This window comes from Mandrillus leucophaeus, unplaced genomic scaffold (genome assembly GCF_000951045.1).
Source record: "Mandrillus leucophaeus isolate KB7577 unplaced genomic scaffold, Mleu.le_1.0 Scaffold337, whole genome shotgun sequence".
NCBI lineage: Eukaryota > Metazoa > Chordata > Mammalia > Primates > Cercopithecidae > Mandrillus > Mandrillus leucophaeus.
The window spans coordinates 1355627-1373290 of record NW_012103554.1 but is presented as its reverse complement, the minus strand read 5'-3'; the positions used below and the strand labels follow the sequence as shown (position 1 = coordinate 1373290).

Here is a 17664-nt window from a genome sequence, read left to right as displayed (position 1 = left end):
AAAAAAAAAAAAAAAGTAGTTTACTATAATTTTTCTTTCTTTCTTTTTTTTTTTTTATAGACAGTATCACTCTGTCGCCCAGGCTGGAGTGCAGTGGCATAATCTCAGCTCACTGCAGCCTCAACCTCCCAGGCTCAAGTGATCCTCCCATCTCAGCCTCCTGAGTATCTGGGACTACAGGGATGCACCATGACTCCAAGCTAATTTTGTTGTCTTTTTTTTTTTTGCATTTGTTTGTAGAGATTGGGTTTCACCATGTTGCCCAGGCTGGTCTTGAACTCCTGGACTCAAGCAACCTGCCCACCTTGGCCTCCCAAAGTACTGGGATTACAGGCATAAGCCATCACGCCTGGCCTGTTTACTATAATTTTTAAATAATCATATATGTCAGGACTGGAGCCTCCCAACGAAATTGTGAGTGCCAGTTTTCAAGTGGGTCTGAATACGGGTTCACAGTATTGCTACAGAAAAAGTAGCAATACTAAAAACAAGTATTTTTTCGTGAGCAGTAATGGATTGAGATTTTAACATAAATGCTGATGTGATCAAACACTATATTGGAAAATCAGAGGTTGAACCCACTGTCACTTTAGCAAATTATGAGAAATCACGTGGCATGGAAGAAATGTGAGAAGACTAGATACAGGCAAATAAGTGTGTTGGGGGAGATGATTTCCATAATGTTAGACTGAAGACCTGGACACAGACTACTGGTAGCATACAGCAAGGGATCTTCAGAAACAAGAATGATTCATTAGGAAAGGAATCTTATACAGATAAAGTAATTCTAAATTTAAGAAACACATTTGGCAAAATTATCCACAATCTTTCTGTGGGTAAAAATTCATATGTGGCCAGGTGTGGTGGCTCACACCTGTAATCCCAGCACTTTGGGAGGCTGAGGTGGGTGGATCACTAGAGGTCAGGCGTTCAAGATCAGTGTGGCCAACATGGTGAAACCCTGTCTCTGCTAAAAATACAAAAATCAGCTGGGTGTGGCAGCTCACGTCTCTAATCCCAGCTACTCAGGAGGCTGAGGCAGGAGAATCGCTTGACTCTGGGAGGTGGAGGTTGCAGTGAGCTGAGATCGCGCCACTGCACTTCAGGCCTGGGTGACAGAGCAAAACTCTGTCTCAAAAAAAAAAAAAAAAAAAAAAGCATATGTATGATGCAATTAGTGGATTTACTGTTTGGTGAACAACTGCTGAACCAAATGCTGATGGAACACATGTGAACCAAGGGGAAGTCTCCTGTGGTATGCCTCAAGGACTTCGCTTGACAACAGCAAATGTCATATTTGTATGAAATACTGTTGATACAAGAGTTACCCAAGAGAAAATAAATAAAAGCCAGCACTCTTCCCCTCCCAACCCTGATAGCACCCAAAACTGCTTTAAAACGTGTTTTTCATTACTACAGTTTTTATTACTGTAGAGGTGTTCTGTGGTCTGGAACTTAAATATTGAATGTTCTAACAAATAAAAAGAAATGAAGGTGCAAGCCTTATAACCTTTCACTGAGGGACATAAAAAGAGTCTGAGTCAATGGAGAAAAATAGTTTGCTCGTGGATGAGGAGACTTAATACTGTACAGACGTCACTTCTCTGAAACTTACTCAGTTCGATGCAAGTCCAATAAAAATCCCAAGCTCATTTGTGGTTACTTGGCCTATTAGTTCTAAAACTTACAATAAAGGGTTGATGTGGTTTGGATGTTGGTCCCTCCAAATCTCACGGTGAAATGTAATCCTCAGTGTTGGAGGTGGGGCCCGGTGGGAGGTGTTTGGATCATGGGGGCGGATCCTTCATGAATGGCTTGGTGCTGTCCTCATGATAATGAGTGAGTTCTCACTCTGAGTTCTCGAGAGATCTGCTTGTTAGCACCTCCCACCCCCTCTCTTGCTCCCGCTCTTGCCATGTGATGCACTGGCTCCCCCTTTGCCTTCTGCCCTGAGTGGAAGCTTCCTGAGGCCCTCACCAGAAGCCCAGCAGATGTTGGTGCCATGCTTGTACAGCCTTCAGAACCATGAGCCAAAATAAATGACTTTTCTTTATCCATTAAACAGTCTCAGGGATTCCTTTATAGTAACTTGAGAGTGAACTAACACAGGGTAATGGCATAAATAGTCAGATAACTGGCATACATAGTCAGATAACTTTAAAAATAAACAAAACCGGAAGAACAAAGAAACAGGACTCTTCTACTAGCTATCAATCATACCCCAAAACTATGCTAATAAATTCCATGGGTATTGGCACAAGTATAGACAAATTAATCAATGGCAAAGAAGAAAGAACCCACAAACACACCTCAGCATGTGCAAGATAGCATATGATAGAGCTGACACAAATCAACAGAGAAAGGCTGACTACCATCTGACTTTTGGCTGGAGAGAAATAAAATTAGATTCCTACCACATACCAGGCCTCCAAATAAACCCAATATGGAACAAAGGCATAAACTTGAAAGTTCTAACTCTAAATGTTGGAAGAAAACAGTGGGAACTCTATTATCCTGAAGTAGAGAAGGATTTCTTAAACAAGGTAACAACAGAATAACCCATAAAGGAAATGATATATAGATTTCACTGCAGCAAAATTTAAAACTTGTTTTAAGAAGACATTATAAACAAGGTCAAGAAATAAGAGACAGACTGGGAGAAGATACATGCAAATATTTATAAAGTCAAAAGATTAGTAATCTTCAAAGACCAACCTTTGTTAAAACTCTCTGAGCTTTCTAAGATCTATCCCAAAGGCCACCTCCTCCACGAAGCCTTCATGGATGACCCTTAGGCACATGTGAGCATCCTCTTCTTTGACATCTAGATGCCCTTGAGGCGCTCCTACTCACAGCTTCAGAGGACAGGGGTTCACTGGGGCCTGACTGTGAGGGGCTGCCAGCAAAAGCTCATGCAATCTTGGGGTGTGTGAGTGGAGCCCGAGTGTGTGAACAGTCACACAGACTCAGCAGCACCACACTGACACCGAAATCTCTTGGAGGGCAAGGGGCCTTTTGTAAACCATGCCATATGAAAAATCGAAAGGAGGGCAGAATGTGAACCAAGGGACCAACGTTAGAAGGAAGTAGTTGTTTTGAGTGCAGTGTTTAAGGAAGAATATAATAACCAGAGCTCTCTCACTTAGCAGTGACCTGTCCTTGCCTGGAGGGTTCTATAAAAGCTGAATATGGTGCCAGGAATGTTGTACAAAGAGTTACTGCCTAAGTGCAAAGTTGAGGCTGGGTTAGAGAGAGAAATGTAAGGGTAACTTTTTCTAAAATTTATTTTTGGTAGAGATGGGGTCTCACCATGTTGCCCAGGCTGGTCTCAAACTCCCGGCCTCAAGCAATTTTCCCACATTGACCTCCCAGGTTGCTGGGATTATAGGTGTGCTCTGCATAGGCAACTTCTAATGTAAAAGATTCAATGTTCATATTAGCTGAAGAATGAAGAATGGCTATAAACTCTTTAAGGCTTGGGACCATCTCTTATGTACCTAGAGGCAGCCCCTGGAATATATACAAGGCCCTCAATATACAGTTGAACAAATGAATATTTCTATATTTCCTATTGACTAAGCTTGGGTTCCATGTGGTTCAATAGTCACACAAGCTGATAAGAAAATTCAGGTGTTGATGTGCTGCAGGTAACAGCGGAGAAGACGTTTTCCATGAATCTTAGATCATGAACAACCTGTGTTGCTGGGCACTCAAGGGCTTGCTGCCAACATTGTACTGAAACTAACATGAGCTCCTCCGCTGGTCAACCAATGCCTGGCAAGGAGCAACCTTTTTAAGAAATAAAAGTTGGTGTGACGCTGGAAGATACTTCTTGCAGGAAAGAAGACACAAGGCAAGCCCAAGGACCATGCTTTGTCAGAAGTCAGCTCTCAGAAGGGTGTGCTCCCCAGGCAGTAGAACAGCAGTTCTGGGAAGCAGGCAATGTTCCGGTTGCATGCAGTCTGTGGCCTGCACCTACCTCAGCGCGGCCACTCCAACCCTCCATGGGATCTGCACAAAGGAGCTTCGTGGCTATGTGAGGTAGGAGGGCTCAGAGAGAATGCAGCCTCTCCTTATGTGTGGTTAAATCATATAACCTCCCTGAATTTGTTTCCTCATTTCTAAGATGAGGATGTGAATACTTCAGTATACATCACTGTACTGCACACATTGAATCAGTGTAAAACGCAAGCACGTTGCAAATGTCATGCTATACAAATCTTAAGTAATGTTATTATGGAGTGAGAATGGTAGGGAGGACTGAAAGAATTACATTTTGCTTGGAAGTACAGCAAAACAAGATACTGTTACTCATAACACATTTAATGAACAGAAAAATGCATTCTTTACTGAACTCTAGATCATAATTCAAAAATAAAGAGTGTGATTTTTCTGTTAAGATAATAATTTAAAAAACTCACATGGGAGCAAAGTAATAGCAAATGAATGACTAGTGAATAAATTAATGCAAGTGGGTGGTCGATTTGTTATTTAAAATTTTCTTTTTTGATACAGAGACTCACTCTGTCACCCAGGCTGGAGTAGAATGGTGAGATCTTAGCTGACTGCAACCTCCACCTCCTGGGTTCAAGCGATTATCCTGCCTCAGCCTCCCAAGTGGCTGGGATTACAGGCATGTGCCACCACGCCCGGCTAATTTTGTATTTTTAGTAGAGACAGGGTTTCACCACGTTGGTCAGGCTGGTCTCGAACTCCTGACCTCAGGTGATCTGCCCGCCTCGGCCTCCCAAAGTGTTGGGATTACAGGCGTGAGCCACTGTGCCCGGCATGATTTGCTAAACACGAAAATGTTTTACAAGAAATATACATATGTGTATGTATGTACATATATATGTCTGTGTATATATATGTATATACATATGGGTGTGTGTATATATATGTGTGTATATTTATACATATTTATGTATATATATAAAAATATATATATATTTATTTAAGACAGAGTCTCGCTGATGCCCAGGCTGGGAGTGTAGTGGTGCAAAATCTTGGCTCACGGTAACCTCTGCCTTCTGGGTCAAGCAATTCTCCCTTCATCAGCCTCCCGAGCAGCTGGGATTACAGGCTCCCACCACCATGCCCGGCTGATTTTTGTATTTTTAGTAGAGACGGGGTTTCACCATGTTGGCCAGGCTGGTCTCTAACTCCTGACCTCAGGTGATCTGCCTGCCTTGGTCTCTCAAAGTGCTGGGATTTCAAGTGTGAGCCACTGTGTCTGGCCTAAAATCCATATTTTTAAGAACTTTAATTTTAGTAAAATACACATAACATGTAATTTACCATCTTCTTTTCTTTTTTTGTGACCCAGGGTCTCATTCTGGAGTTCAGTGGTGTGATCACAGCTCACTGCAGCCTCAACCTCCGGGGCTCAAGTAATCCTCCTACCTCAGCATACGGCGTAGCTAGGACTACAGGTGCATGCCACCGGCTAATTTCTAAAATTTTTGTAGAGATGGGGGTCTTGCTGTGTTGCCCAGACTGGTCTTGAACTTCTGGGCTCAAGCGATCTGCCTGCCTCGTACTTCCAAAGTGCTGGGATTATAGCCGCAAGCTACCGCCTGGCCTAATTTACCATTTTAGCCATTTCTAAGTGTGCAATTCAGCAATGTAAAGTCCATTTATGGTGTTGAGCAACCAACTTCCAGAACTCTTTGTATTTAGCAAAATTGAAACTCTACCCATAAAGTAGCAACTTTCCATGCCCCTCCCCTCGGCCCCTGACAACCACCATTCTACTTCCTGTCTATGAATCTGACTGCCCTAGACCCCCTACAAGCGGAGTCAAGCAGTATCTGTCCTTCCGTGTCTAGAGTATTTCATTTAGCATAATGCCCTCAAGTTTCATCCGTGTGATAGGAGGTGTCCTTCCCAAGGCTGAATAATGTTCCATAGTATGTGTGTGCCATATTTAGCTGATCCCTGCTGACAGACAAGGGGGTTCCCACCCTTCAGCTACTGGGAACAATGCTGCTATGAACAGGGCTGCACGAGTACCTGCTTGAGTCCCTGCTTTCAACGCTTTTGGGCATAAGGCAATGTACATTTTTTTGTTAACAACTAAACTTTCTTCCTTTCCAATGTTTATTGGAAAGTGTTTTGGGAATTCCAAGGAGGTGCCAGGCTGACTGTGTGAGCTGAGTAGTTGTGGTTTACTTCCTGTAGGACAAGTGCGACCACCCACACATGACGGTACTGTGAGGGGCCAGTAGTACGAATGAATCCCAACAGGGCGGCCCTGCTTCCCTGCCTCAACCTCACTGCCAGGGCTGTGTGCTTCCCAGCAGGCACTGCTATCTATCTAGCCCCACAGCTTCCCAGCACTCGGCACTTCTGATGCCCGGCCTCAGCCTCGCCACCACTGTAATAGATGAAGGTGCATCCTGGCGGCTTCCAGGGGTATGATACTGCTTCCTGGGACCTGAAGAGAATGCACTGTCTAGAACCTGAGCTACAATCCTGCAGCCACGTGCTGAATAAAGTGCTTCAACTCACAACTCCAAAGCCCATGGCCAAAGTGCCATTTGTAGTCTTGGGACTCCTGCTACAATTTTTGTTTTTCACTCACAAGTACAAATAAAGAAATAAAAATATCTCAGTTAACATATCTTTTGGGTTTAGTGTAAATACTAAAATCTGCTCTGATAAGGTCCTTCCCCTTGCATGCAATCTATTTATATTGTGTTAGCAGGCAAGGAACTTCCTATGGTTAATCTGCTTGATTTGGGGGAGAAGTGTAATCTTTAAAGAAAAAAAAAAAAAACAACCAAGCTCAGCCCAAAGGTCTTGATCTGAACTTGATATTCACTTGTGCTTCTCTGTGGTAAATGATAGCTTTTATAAACAAATAGAATGGCCAAACAATTTATGACTGTTCATGTGTTAATCATTGCTGGCTTTCTCTTGGTTCTGTAAATATTGACTGATATATTTACTTGCCACATTGTGCTTTGGAGAGTGGTCTGCATGAAGTAGGATCCCACAGGCATCTGCTAAGTGACCAAATAACCACCTACGGCAAGTCCTTTCAAGATGTCAGGGCGTGGTTCTAGAGCTTCAGGGACTTTGTGTACAAAGAACTTCTGATGGACTGGGGACAATGAGACACAGTAAACAACTATGACAGAAAAGAGTGTGCAGTCAAGACTGTATAAACATACTATTAAAGTCAAGAGGTCACAGGTTGCAAAGGGAGGCATGAAAATCAGCAAAAGCTGACAAGACATTAGAAAAGAGCTGGAATAGTGCATTAAAGAAAGGACAGGAGGCCGGGTGCAGTGACTCATGCCTGTAATCCCAGCACTTTGGGAGGCCGAGGTGGGTGGATCATGAGGTCAAGAGACTGAGACCATCCTGGCCAACATGGTGAAACCCCATCTCTATTGAAAAAAACACAAAAATTAGCTGGGAGTGGTGGCGCGTGCCTGTAGTCCCAGCTACTTGGGAGGGTGAGGCAGGAGAATCGCTTGAACACGGGAGGTGGAGGTTGCAGTGAGCCGAGATCATGCCACTGCACTCCAGCCTGGTGACAGAGCAAGACTCTGTCTCAAAGAAAAAAAAAAAAAAGATAGGACAGGAAAAATGTCAATAGGCAAAGAAGGAAAAGAAAGGCAGAAGCCAAGGTGAAATGGTGTCAAACACAGGGCTGAGTGGGGACACAGTGAATATTCTGTCTATATTACGCACAGCTGTTTAACATATTAGCTACTTCAAAAGGCTGGTGTCTACACTTGTATCTTTGGTCATTTTTGAACTAACATTATGTTAAATCTTCATATTCACCAAAAATGTAACCCTCTTCATACCCTATACTAATTTCTTTCCAAACTTCTTAAACACGTATTTCGGAAACCGAAATACTCTAGAACAGAGCTGTGCACTGCCACTTTCCATCACAATGGAAGATGTGTCGTGTGTTCACTGGCTTCATGCGGCTATTAAAAGCATTGGAAGTGGGACTGGAGCAATCCAGAAACTGAACTGTCAATCTTAGCCACGTGGGATATTGGGCAGTACGGCTCTAGAAAATAACTGCGACCAATGGTTATACTGGTGGCACAGTCTCTCGCACAGAGCAGGCACAACATAAACACCAGTTGAGTGACTCCACGAAGAAACAGTAGAGGATTTGGTGACCTTCATGCTTTATTAAATTCATTTTGTAGGTGTGGTGGACCGGGGTCCTAGAAGCTAAGTCACTCAGTCAGACCGTATAGCCTTCTTGGAAAGGCTCTGGAAATGCTCACTAGAATTCTTCAATTAAATTATTGAAGTCCTGCTTTTTAGTGGAATAAAACTGTTCTGTACATTCTAGAAAAGTCGTTACATTTTAAAATAATTTTTTGGTGACAAAAAATGGACAAAAGAAAATGAAATGGAACAAAAGTTTAAAAATGAACTGTTAGAAATAAAGATCCATGAAGGCTTTACCCTGTAGTAGGGATGTCTCATCTTACTTAGAGGCCAAATTCTGAAGTCAGCAACCCTGAAAAATCTTTTAGAAGACCCATGAAAACACTATATAATACTCCATTCTCAATACCCTAGCGTCTCTTAATGAGGCCCCGCTGTTGTTGAAGTATTGGAACACACTGCCATTTCTTCAGCCCTGCACCAAATGAAGTCGTTGGCATGCATCGGGGGCCACAGTGAATGAAAAATACATGGTTCTTTTCTTTCACCAAGGCCACAGAGTTGAATTCACATGGGTTAAATCTTCCTACGCTGTGATATCAGCAAAGTGTATTCCAAGGCCCGTAAAACATGTGAAGAGAAGGATCAATTAATAAACTCGTACGTTGAATAGACATTTCCGGATACACAGTAATTATTTCCATTCGTATTTTGTATCTTAAATGAAGCATAAATTTTAAATGATCTACAAATACAGTTTGGCAAGCAGCCTTTCCTGTACTTCAAATTAAAGTACAACATGAAGCTGTCGATATTAATTTATACTGACCACACCACACTAGGTGCAAGGGCTTGCATTACCAGCACCACCTGCAGTCCTGGGAGCGGCTCGGCCCTTGCTACTGAGAACAACAGGCCCCTGTATCGCTGACACAAAGCATGTCCTTGGCTGGAAACCAGCACATCTGAGCTACGTGCCGACTTCCACGAGCCTGCTCAGTGGGCATGGAGCCCTGTGGGCTTGCTGGCCCTGAGCAACAGGTTCACTCTGAAGACGCCTACATGTAGAGAATCTCATCCTCCTACGGCAAACCTGGGGTGCGGTGAGGGTAACCGGACTCTGGGAAATGGAAGAAAGGCTCGCCGCTAGAAAAGCTGCATTTCTCCACATGAAATAGTAAGAAATCCACATGGGTAATCTTTTATTACTCTCAAACAGAACAGCGCAGCAATGCCAAAAAACGGAATATATGGGAATAAGTGATTTTAAAGATGGCATCTCACCCAAAAGAGGGGAAAGGGCTGACTGGTTCGAGCACTCTGCTGGACCCAGGAACACTCATGTACAGTGTTTTGTTTTGCTTCCTTTGAGACAGGGTCTTGTTCTGTTGCCCAGGCTCAAAAAAAAAAAAAAAAAAACCAGGCCAGGCACGATGGTGTGCAGTGGCATGTTCTCCGCCCACTGCAACCTCCACATGCCAGGTTCAAGTGATTCTTGGGCCTTAGTCTCCAGAGTAGCTGGAATTACAGGCATGCGCCACGATGCCCGGCTCATTTTTGTATTTTTATTACAGATGGGGTTTTGCCACATTGGCCAGGCTGGTCTCCAACTCCTGACTTCAAGTGATCTGCCCGCCTCAGCCTCCCAAAGGATTGGGATTACAGGAGGGAGCCATCGTGCCTGGCTTGTTTTTTTTTTTTTTTTTTGAGCCTGGCTCCGTTGCTCGGGCCGGAATGCAGTGGGGGTGATCTTGGCTCACTGCAACCTCTGCCTCCCAGGCTCAAGCGATCCTCCCACCTCAGCCTCCTGAGTAGCTGAGACTACGGGCCATGTGCCACTATGCCTGGCTAATTTTAAAAATATTTTTAGTAGAGACAGGATCTGCCATGTCACCCAGGTTAGTCTTGAACTCCTAGATTCAAGCGATCCTCCTACCTTGGCCTCCCTAAATGCTAGGATTACAGGCACGAGCCACCGTGCCTGGCCATGCACAGTGTTCTCATGATGCAGCTGCTCATTCCTCTTCTACAAATCTGACTTAGGAACATCAATGTGTTGTAAGAGCAAAATGAATGAACACAGGTGCAACGCTGGTTCCGTGTTCACGTTCAAGGAGCCCTTGTACTTTACTCAAAACACCGCCCCCCAACCTCTGAGAGACTGGGGAGACTGGAAGCCTGTGCTGTTTGAGTGTTTTTTTTCCCTAAACCCTAAGGTCATAGTTTTCTCTCTCTTTTAAGTGGTCCATTAGTGCGGTACCTTAATGTTTGTTCCTGTGATCATATTTAATGTTCCTCATGAGCTTGCTTTTAGATGAGAAAGTGGACACTCTCTCCATTGCAATGGTCTCATCTGATCTGAATTTAAGTCAGAAAGCCTGGGGAGGGATGGAGTGAGTGGTAGAAGGCAGCTGGCCAACATGTAGTATGACTTTGATAGTTCATCATTTTACCTTCTCTCATAATTTCAGATGAAATAATGCATTTCTAGAAACTTCCATCATAGTGACAATCATTTTGCATGCTAGAAGACAGCTTTCAATGACATTACAGGGATTCTTGTGACATGTGCAAGTGTATTAAATACAGGCCACTGTTTTTTTCTCATTGTGTGCTATTTCAACCATCGAGGAAAGAAAGCTGGGGCAGGCTTTGCCAGAATCACACAGGGGTGAGTGGGATGCTTTGAGAAGGTGGAGCCCGTGCTCACGACAGGTGCAGATCCCTCGAAACTGTCTCACACAGCTGAACGACGTGCCTGGCAGGCTGGGAGGTGGGTTATATACTGCAGGCCAGCAGAGGTTTCATAGAGAACCTAGAAGCCAGTGTTGGAGAAGCATCTAGATTCGGGAGGGATCTAAGTGTTTACAGAAGGTCTGGTCAAGCAGGAGGTATCTGGGGCTGGGTGCAGTGGCTCATGCCTGCAATCCCAGCACTTTGAGAGGCTGAGGCAGGCAGATCACTTGAGGTCAGGAGTTCGAGACCAGCCCAGCCAACATGGTGAGACCCTGCCTCTACTAAAAATACAAAAATTTGCTGGGCGTGGTGGCCCACACCTGTAATCCCAGCTACTAAGGAGGCTGAGGCAGGAGAACCGGGAGGTGCAGGTTGCAGTGAGTCAAGATTTCGCCAGTGCACTCCACCCTGGGTGACAGAGCCAGATTCTGCCAAACAAAACAAAACAAAACAAAAAAACCCCAAACGTAAAGAAAGCAGGAGGTATCTGGAAATTTGGGGTTGGATCATGGAAAGGAGGCCAGGGGAGAAGAGGCTTATGGGAGGCTTGTTGAAGCCGTTCACATTGGACGATCAAAGGCTGTTTAAAGGCAGCTCAATCATAATTAAGAAAGCAGAATATTAAAGAGCATGGGGGGAGAAACAGGTTTATGAGTGAGATACATAACTGACTGGAAAATGTAAGGACCAGCTTTCCACAGAACACTCCAAACATTCTAATGCACAACAAGAGGAGAAGAGAGCGCTGAAGAAAGGGCTATGGGCTCAGGCTGAGATGTGAGGGAGAGCCAGAGGAGGTCAAAGGCCCTGAGGGGGAGACAGCTTTTCCAGGGACAAGGACAACCAAAAGAAGGGACAGCCTTTCAACCTAGAGTGTGTTTCTTCCTTCTAATTACTGTGAAATGTAAAAGGCAACAGAGATGTGCATCAATACCTTTTAAGTTTTAAGATCCTATTAATTAAACCCTATATGTACAATGTGAATGTACTTAATGCCACAGACTATACATGTAAAAATGATTACAGGGGAAATTGTATGTTATACATATTTTTACCACAATGGAAGATTCCCCCACTGTATATCCATAGATATGCATTTTTTAAATGTTTATTTCAATGTGGAGGCTCGGGTTGCAAATGCTCCAAGTCCATGTAAAGGATAGCTCTCACACCCCACTAACAACTGGTGTAGGTTCCAGCTGGCATTTTCAAAACGTAGAAAATAATTTCTTAAGAACCAACCAGAAAAACAGTAACAACAAACATCCTGCCTTAAAAAAGACCAGCAGAGGAGGAAACACCCCTGGCCATCTGGGCAGGGAGAGTGTGAAGTTCAGAAGTCAGCAGAGCTGGCTGCGGCTCCAGGCTGTCTTCGTGGTGTGTTTTGGTCTTCCTTCATCCAGCCCCCACTGGGATCAAGAGAATGGCTCCATGCAAGGAACAGGAAAGACCTTTTAATAAAAACAAACACTATCCTGTCTTGCTGTCAAGGCTATACCTCAACATGTTTGCAAGGCTAGAGGAAGGATACAGGGATGATTTTCAACCTTAACTCCTCATTTAACAAACAATATTCAGACTGAAGGTCAAGCTGACTTCTCGGGGGTCATACCTCCTTCTATGCAAAAATGACTGACGTTTGATGGTACCACTAAGGGCTCCCAATTCTCATGGAGAAAGAAAAATGCCAATGTCTTGGTTTAGTTTAGTAGTGCTTTAGGAGACTTGGCTTCTAATTCCTGGTTTTAACTCAGTGCAAAATAAACCAATCTTGAAGTTTGACAAAATTACCTTGAGTTACAGGAGAATTGTTGAAGGTGAATTCAGGAGGCCCACTCTCTTTCGAAAGCGAACATGACAGGAGGAAGAGCTAGCACTGACTGACTGCTTTCCCCCCCGCCCTTTTTTTTTTTTTTTTTGGGACGGCGTCTTGCTCTGCCAACCAGGCTGGAGTGCAGTGGCGCGATCTCGGCTCACTGCAAGCTCCGCCTCCTGGGTTCACGCCGTTCTCCCTGCCTCAGCCTCCCAGGCAGCTGGGACTACAGGCGCCGCCACCATGCCCGGCTAATTTTTTGTATCTTTAGCAGAGATGGGGTTTCACCGTGTTAATCAGGATGGTCTCGATCTCCTGATGTGGTGATCTACCCGCCTCGGCCTCCCAAAGTGCTGGGATTACAGGCGTGAGCCACCATGCCTGGCCTTTTTTTTTTCTTTTTGAGACAGAGTCTAACTCTGTTGCCCAAGCTGGAGTGCAGTGGTGTGATCTCAGCTCACTGCAACCTCCACCTCCCAGGTTCAAGCGATTCTCCTGCCTCAGCCTCCCGAGTAGCTGGGACTACAGGCACGTAACACCACACCTGTCTAGTTTTTATATTTTTAGTAGAGATGGGGTTTCACCATGTTTCCCGGGCTGGTCTCGAACTCCTGGCCTCAGGTGATCCACCCACCCAGCCTTCATTGCCTGCTTTCTATGTTCCAGCATTCTACTCTGGGGCATTTCATTTGGGTCTCACAGCAACTTGGTGAAGTTGGTGTCACTGTCAGACACCATTGTACAAATGAGGATGCTGAGGCTGGAGAGATTAGTCAGTTTCCCCAAAATGCGTCCATAGTAGGAGGCCTCCTCAAGGTTTAAACTGAATTTACATGATCCCAAAGCTTTAGCCTGTTAGCTGTATGTAATATGTTCCTTCTCCTATCAAGTATCCATTTCTTATGGACAAGTCCATCACCTTCCCATCTATAATGCAGAGGTGAGCCCACACAGCAGATGGAATGTGCAGAGGCAAGCCTGGAAGAATGTATGGAGGAGGGATTTCTTAGCTAATAAAGTGCGCATGTAGATTAGTGTTTCTTTCAGTCATCATATTTCCCTGCGTCCCTGCAGACATGGAGATATTCTATTAGTGAACGATAAAGATATAATTGTCAAAAGTCACATTAGAAGAGGAAAATTCAAAGAGAAGATGATTTTGAGGGGGACTTTTAACAGTTCTTAAAAGGGATTGCAATCACCCTCAAGGGTTGAGAGGAAATGAGCCACTGTAATTCAAGTTTAAACACATTCATTTTCACACAATAAAACTTCTTCTGAGCAATTAGTCTACTACACCTTATTCCATATTTTTCAATCTTTATTCTAAATTATTCATTGCTGCCTCCACCCGGTACCGTAATTAAAAGTTGCCTACTCTTGAGTGAGAAGTTACTCTGGCAAAAAGAGATGCCAAATCGTTCTCTAGACGGCAGTTGCTGCTGAAGTCAGTTTTCTAAAAAGTTCAGCAGAGACTCCCAAGTCAGAAGTGCAGCCTGTTTCTCCCTTTACCTGTAAGCTCGCCATCAGGAAGTCCAGCACGCTGCTGTCTGGCTGCACAGCGCCTCTGAGAGCCAGGTGTCCCACTCTCTCCAGCGGAACCACTCTAGTGGGGTTCTGAGACAATTTCGACTTCACACTCAAATGCAGTCATGCCCTGGACTCTAGCACTATTTTCCATTACCCTAAATCATCTCCGGTGTTTTCCTTCCACACGACTGGGGTGGAGAAAGAACAGCTCATAAGATGCCATCAGTCTTGCACTGAATACATTCTTGGGGATATAAAGTCTGGGGAGACACCAAGGGGCACACACAAACCCAGTTTGCTTTGAGAAGCAAAGGTGGGAGAGTGCCATACGCAAAGCACTTACAGCTTCTTTCTCCTGTAGAGCAATGCCACACCTTTCTCACTGCCCAGCACCCAAGGGTTGGTTGTGAGGGTGTGGGGCTGTGGGGGAGGTAAGAAAGGGCTTCCAGAAAACCATTACTTAGTTACTAAAGTTTTACCAGCACCAACCAATGCAAGAAATCAGGGAGAAAGAAGGCTTGAGCTCCATTACTGACTGCACCATTGAATTCAGATTTTTACATGGTGACAAGACTGTAAATGGTCTTAGAGGATCTAAATCTTGCCAGTGTGAGGAACATAGCTAACAGGCAGACAGTACAAAGAGAGCCAGCAGCAGCAGCAGCAGCTCTTTTCATGAACCGTCATGCTGCAGTAGGCTGGGAGGCTGATTATCTAACAAATAATTATGCAGCTCAAATTGAATTTCTGTTACAAGAAGAGCGAGAAGTGTGTTGGCAAAGGAGGCAGGGATCCTGGCCTTGAGGTCACCTATCAAATAGAGGACTTTAGACCACATTATTATTAAACATTTTCCTCCTTTCAGAGGAGAGCTGACATTTTAGCAGCATTATCTCCATGAAGAATGGGAATGCAGAAAAAAAAAAAAATAATTGAAATATCAGTGGAAAGGAAAAGGGTTCATCTTAGGGTTAGTGCATGTCTGAGACAGCCTAACTCAGAAGCATTTCTTCTGATTACTGACCTCTTTTTCACCTGGGCTGTTTTCATTGAAAAGAGCCACACTTCATGAAATCATTCATGAAAATAACTGCTTTTGCTACGTAGAGTTGGGTGGTTCATGATCAGATGGCAAGATGGTCTGAGGCACACTCAACAGCAGGATCTGGGGGTGACTCTCCCTACAGTGGTTTATGTAGAAAGGCCCTGGCATGTGCCAAGGGTTGTAGGCACCCTGGCGAGCTTTACCCAGGACCAAGGAACAGGAACCCAGGGTCTCCTTGGCCACCCGCCATCTGAGTTGGCTTCAATGCCTGACTTGCCCACAGCAGGGCTACATCTATTTTGCGCTGAACGCCTCTAGGTCTGAGAACTCAAACTTCCAACTGGAACATTTTTCTTTTCACTCATCCAAAATCTTCTCTCTCAATTGATCTCTACCACCTCTGTAGTCCAGAATATTCTAGTTCCTCATTCACAAAATGGCCTCATAAAAATGACAAACCTTTTCTGAGCTAGCCTCCAATTCATTCCCTCTGTCCTTCCTTCCATAAACACTGACTGCGTGCTGGTGATGATGTCCCCTGTGTGGCATGGAGTCTATGCCTGTGCCCATCACTGTCACCCTTCCTCTTCAGGAGGGTCACTCAGTCACTGTCCCCTTTAACTATGTCTCCCCCCAGACCTCCAATACACACACACTTTTGAGCACAGTACTTAGCTCTGAAGAACAGAGCAGGATGATGACCTCAATCATCTGGACATTCTTTCTCCCAGCTCTTCCTCTTCCTAGCTATGGGACACTGAGCAGTTGACTCAGTTTCTTTGTGCTTTAGTTTTCTTGTCTGTAAAATGGGAAGATATCACCAGTTCTCACCTAAGAGGGATGTTAGGACCACAGAGGTGAACATGTGCAAAGCACCCATATACCTGGCACACAAACAACTCCTTAAAAGCAGGAGCTGGGGTAATATTAAATATTGATACATCAGCCCCACGCTCTCACCACTGTGACTCCAGGCTTATCAACAACGCTGCTAAGCTCTTGCTTCACTGATTTCTTCTTCAACTTATGCTACTGATTTATGCCACCGAACAGGAAAGAAGAGTGACACACCAATGGAATATGTGAGGGATGAAAGAACAGGAGAAGCAGCAACCAGCTTGAAGCCTGGGCGCCCCACAATCACGCACTACCCCTGAAGACAAATCCATCAGCCAGAACCGGAGCCACAAAATTCAGAATGGAGATGTCAGAGGGCTGCAAAGACAGACTATCTGAGGAGGAGAGTGAGCCCTGGGAAGCTCAGGTCTGACTGAACCATCAACATGTGCTTAAAAATATCCTAGAGGACCCAGCAGTCCCACTTCTGGGAATACATTTCCAATTGAATTGAAAACACAGTATTGAAGGGATATTTCTACATATGCCATAAACACGCATGCCCATACAGCATTACTTACAATAGCTGAGAGGGGGAGCAAGTGTCCATCCACAGATGGATGAAGAAACAAAATGTGGGATATCCAAAGAATGGGAGTGTATTCAGCCCGAAAAAGAAAGGAAATCCTGGCAGGGAGTGGTGGCTCACACCTGTAATCCCAGCACTTTGGGAGGCTGTGGCAGGTAGATCACAAGGTCAGGAGTTCGAGACCAGACTGACCAACAAGGTGAAACCCTGTCTCTGCTAAAAATACAAAAATTAGCTGGGTGTGGTGGTGCATGCCTGTAATCCCAACTACTCGGGAGGCTGAGGCAGGAGAATCGCTTGAACCCCAGAGCAGAAGGTTGCGATGAGCTGAGATGGTGCCACTGCACTCCAGCCTGGGCAACAAAAGCGAAACTCCATCTCAAAAAAAAAAAAAAAAAAAAGGAAATTCTGACACGCTACAACATGCAGGCACATTATGCTAAGTGAAATAAGCCAGCCACAGTATGATGCTACTTACATGAGGTCCCTAGAGTTGTTACATTCATAGAAACGAAGGAGAATGGTGGCTGGCAGGGGCTGTGGGGAGGGGCATGGGGAGTTGTTCAGTGGGTACAGTTTCAGTTTTGCAAGATGAAAAGCGTTCTGGAGATTGGCTGCACAACAGTGTGAATGTACTTACCACTACTGATGTGCACTTAAAAATGGTTAAGATGGGCTGGGTGCGGTGGCTCACGCCTGTAATCCCAGCACTCTGGGAGGCTGAGGCAGGCGGACTGCTGGAGCTCAGGAGTTCGAGACCAGCCTGGCCAACATGGTGAAACCCTAGCTCTACTAAAATAAAAAAGAAATTAGCCAGGCATGGCGGCGTGTGCCTGTAATCCCAGCTACTCAGGAGGCTGAGGCAGGAGAATTGCTTGAACCCGGGAGGCGGTGGTTGCAGTGAGCCGAGATCGCGCCACTGCATTCCAGCCTGGGCAACAGAGCAAAGTTCTATCTCCCACAAAA

General features: G+C 44.8%; 1 protein-coding gene across 1 annotated transcript in view; it reads right to left on the bottom strand.

Moving 5' to 3' along the window:
- Positions 1-17664, bottom strand: part of MTHFD1L (methylenetetrahydrofolate dehydrogenase (NADP+ dependent) 1-like) — a 268081-nt gene that overhangs the window by 77934 nt on the left and 172483 nt on the right. The gene's annotated exons all lie outside the window — the stretch shown is intronic.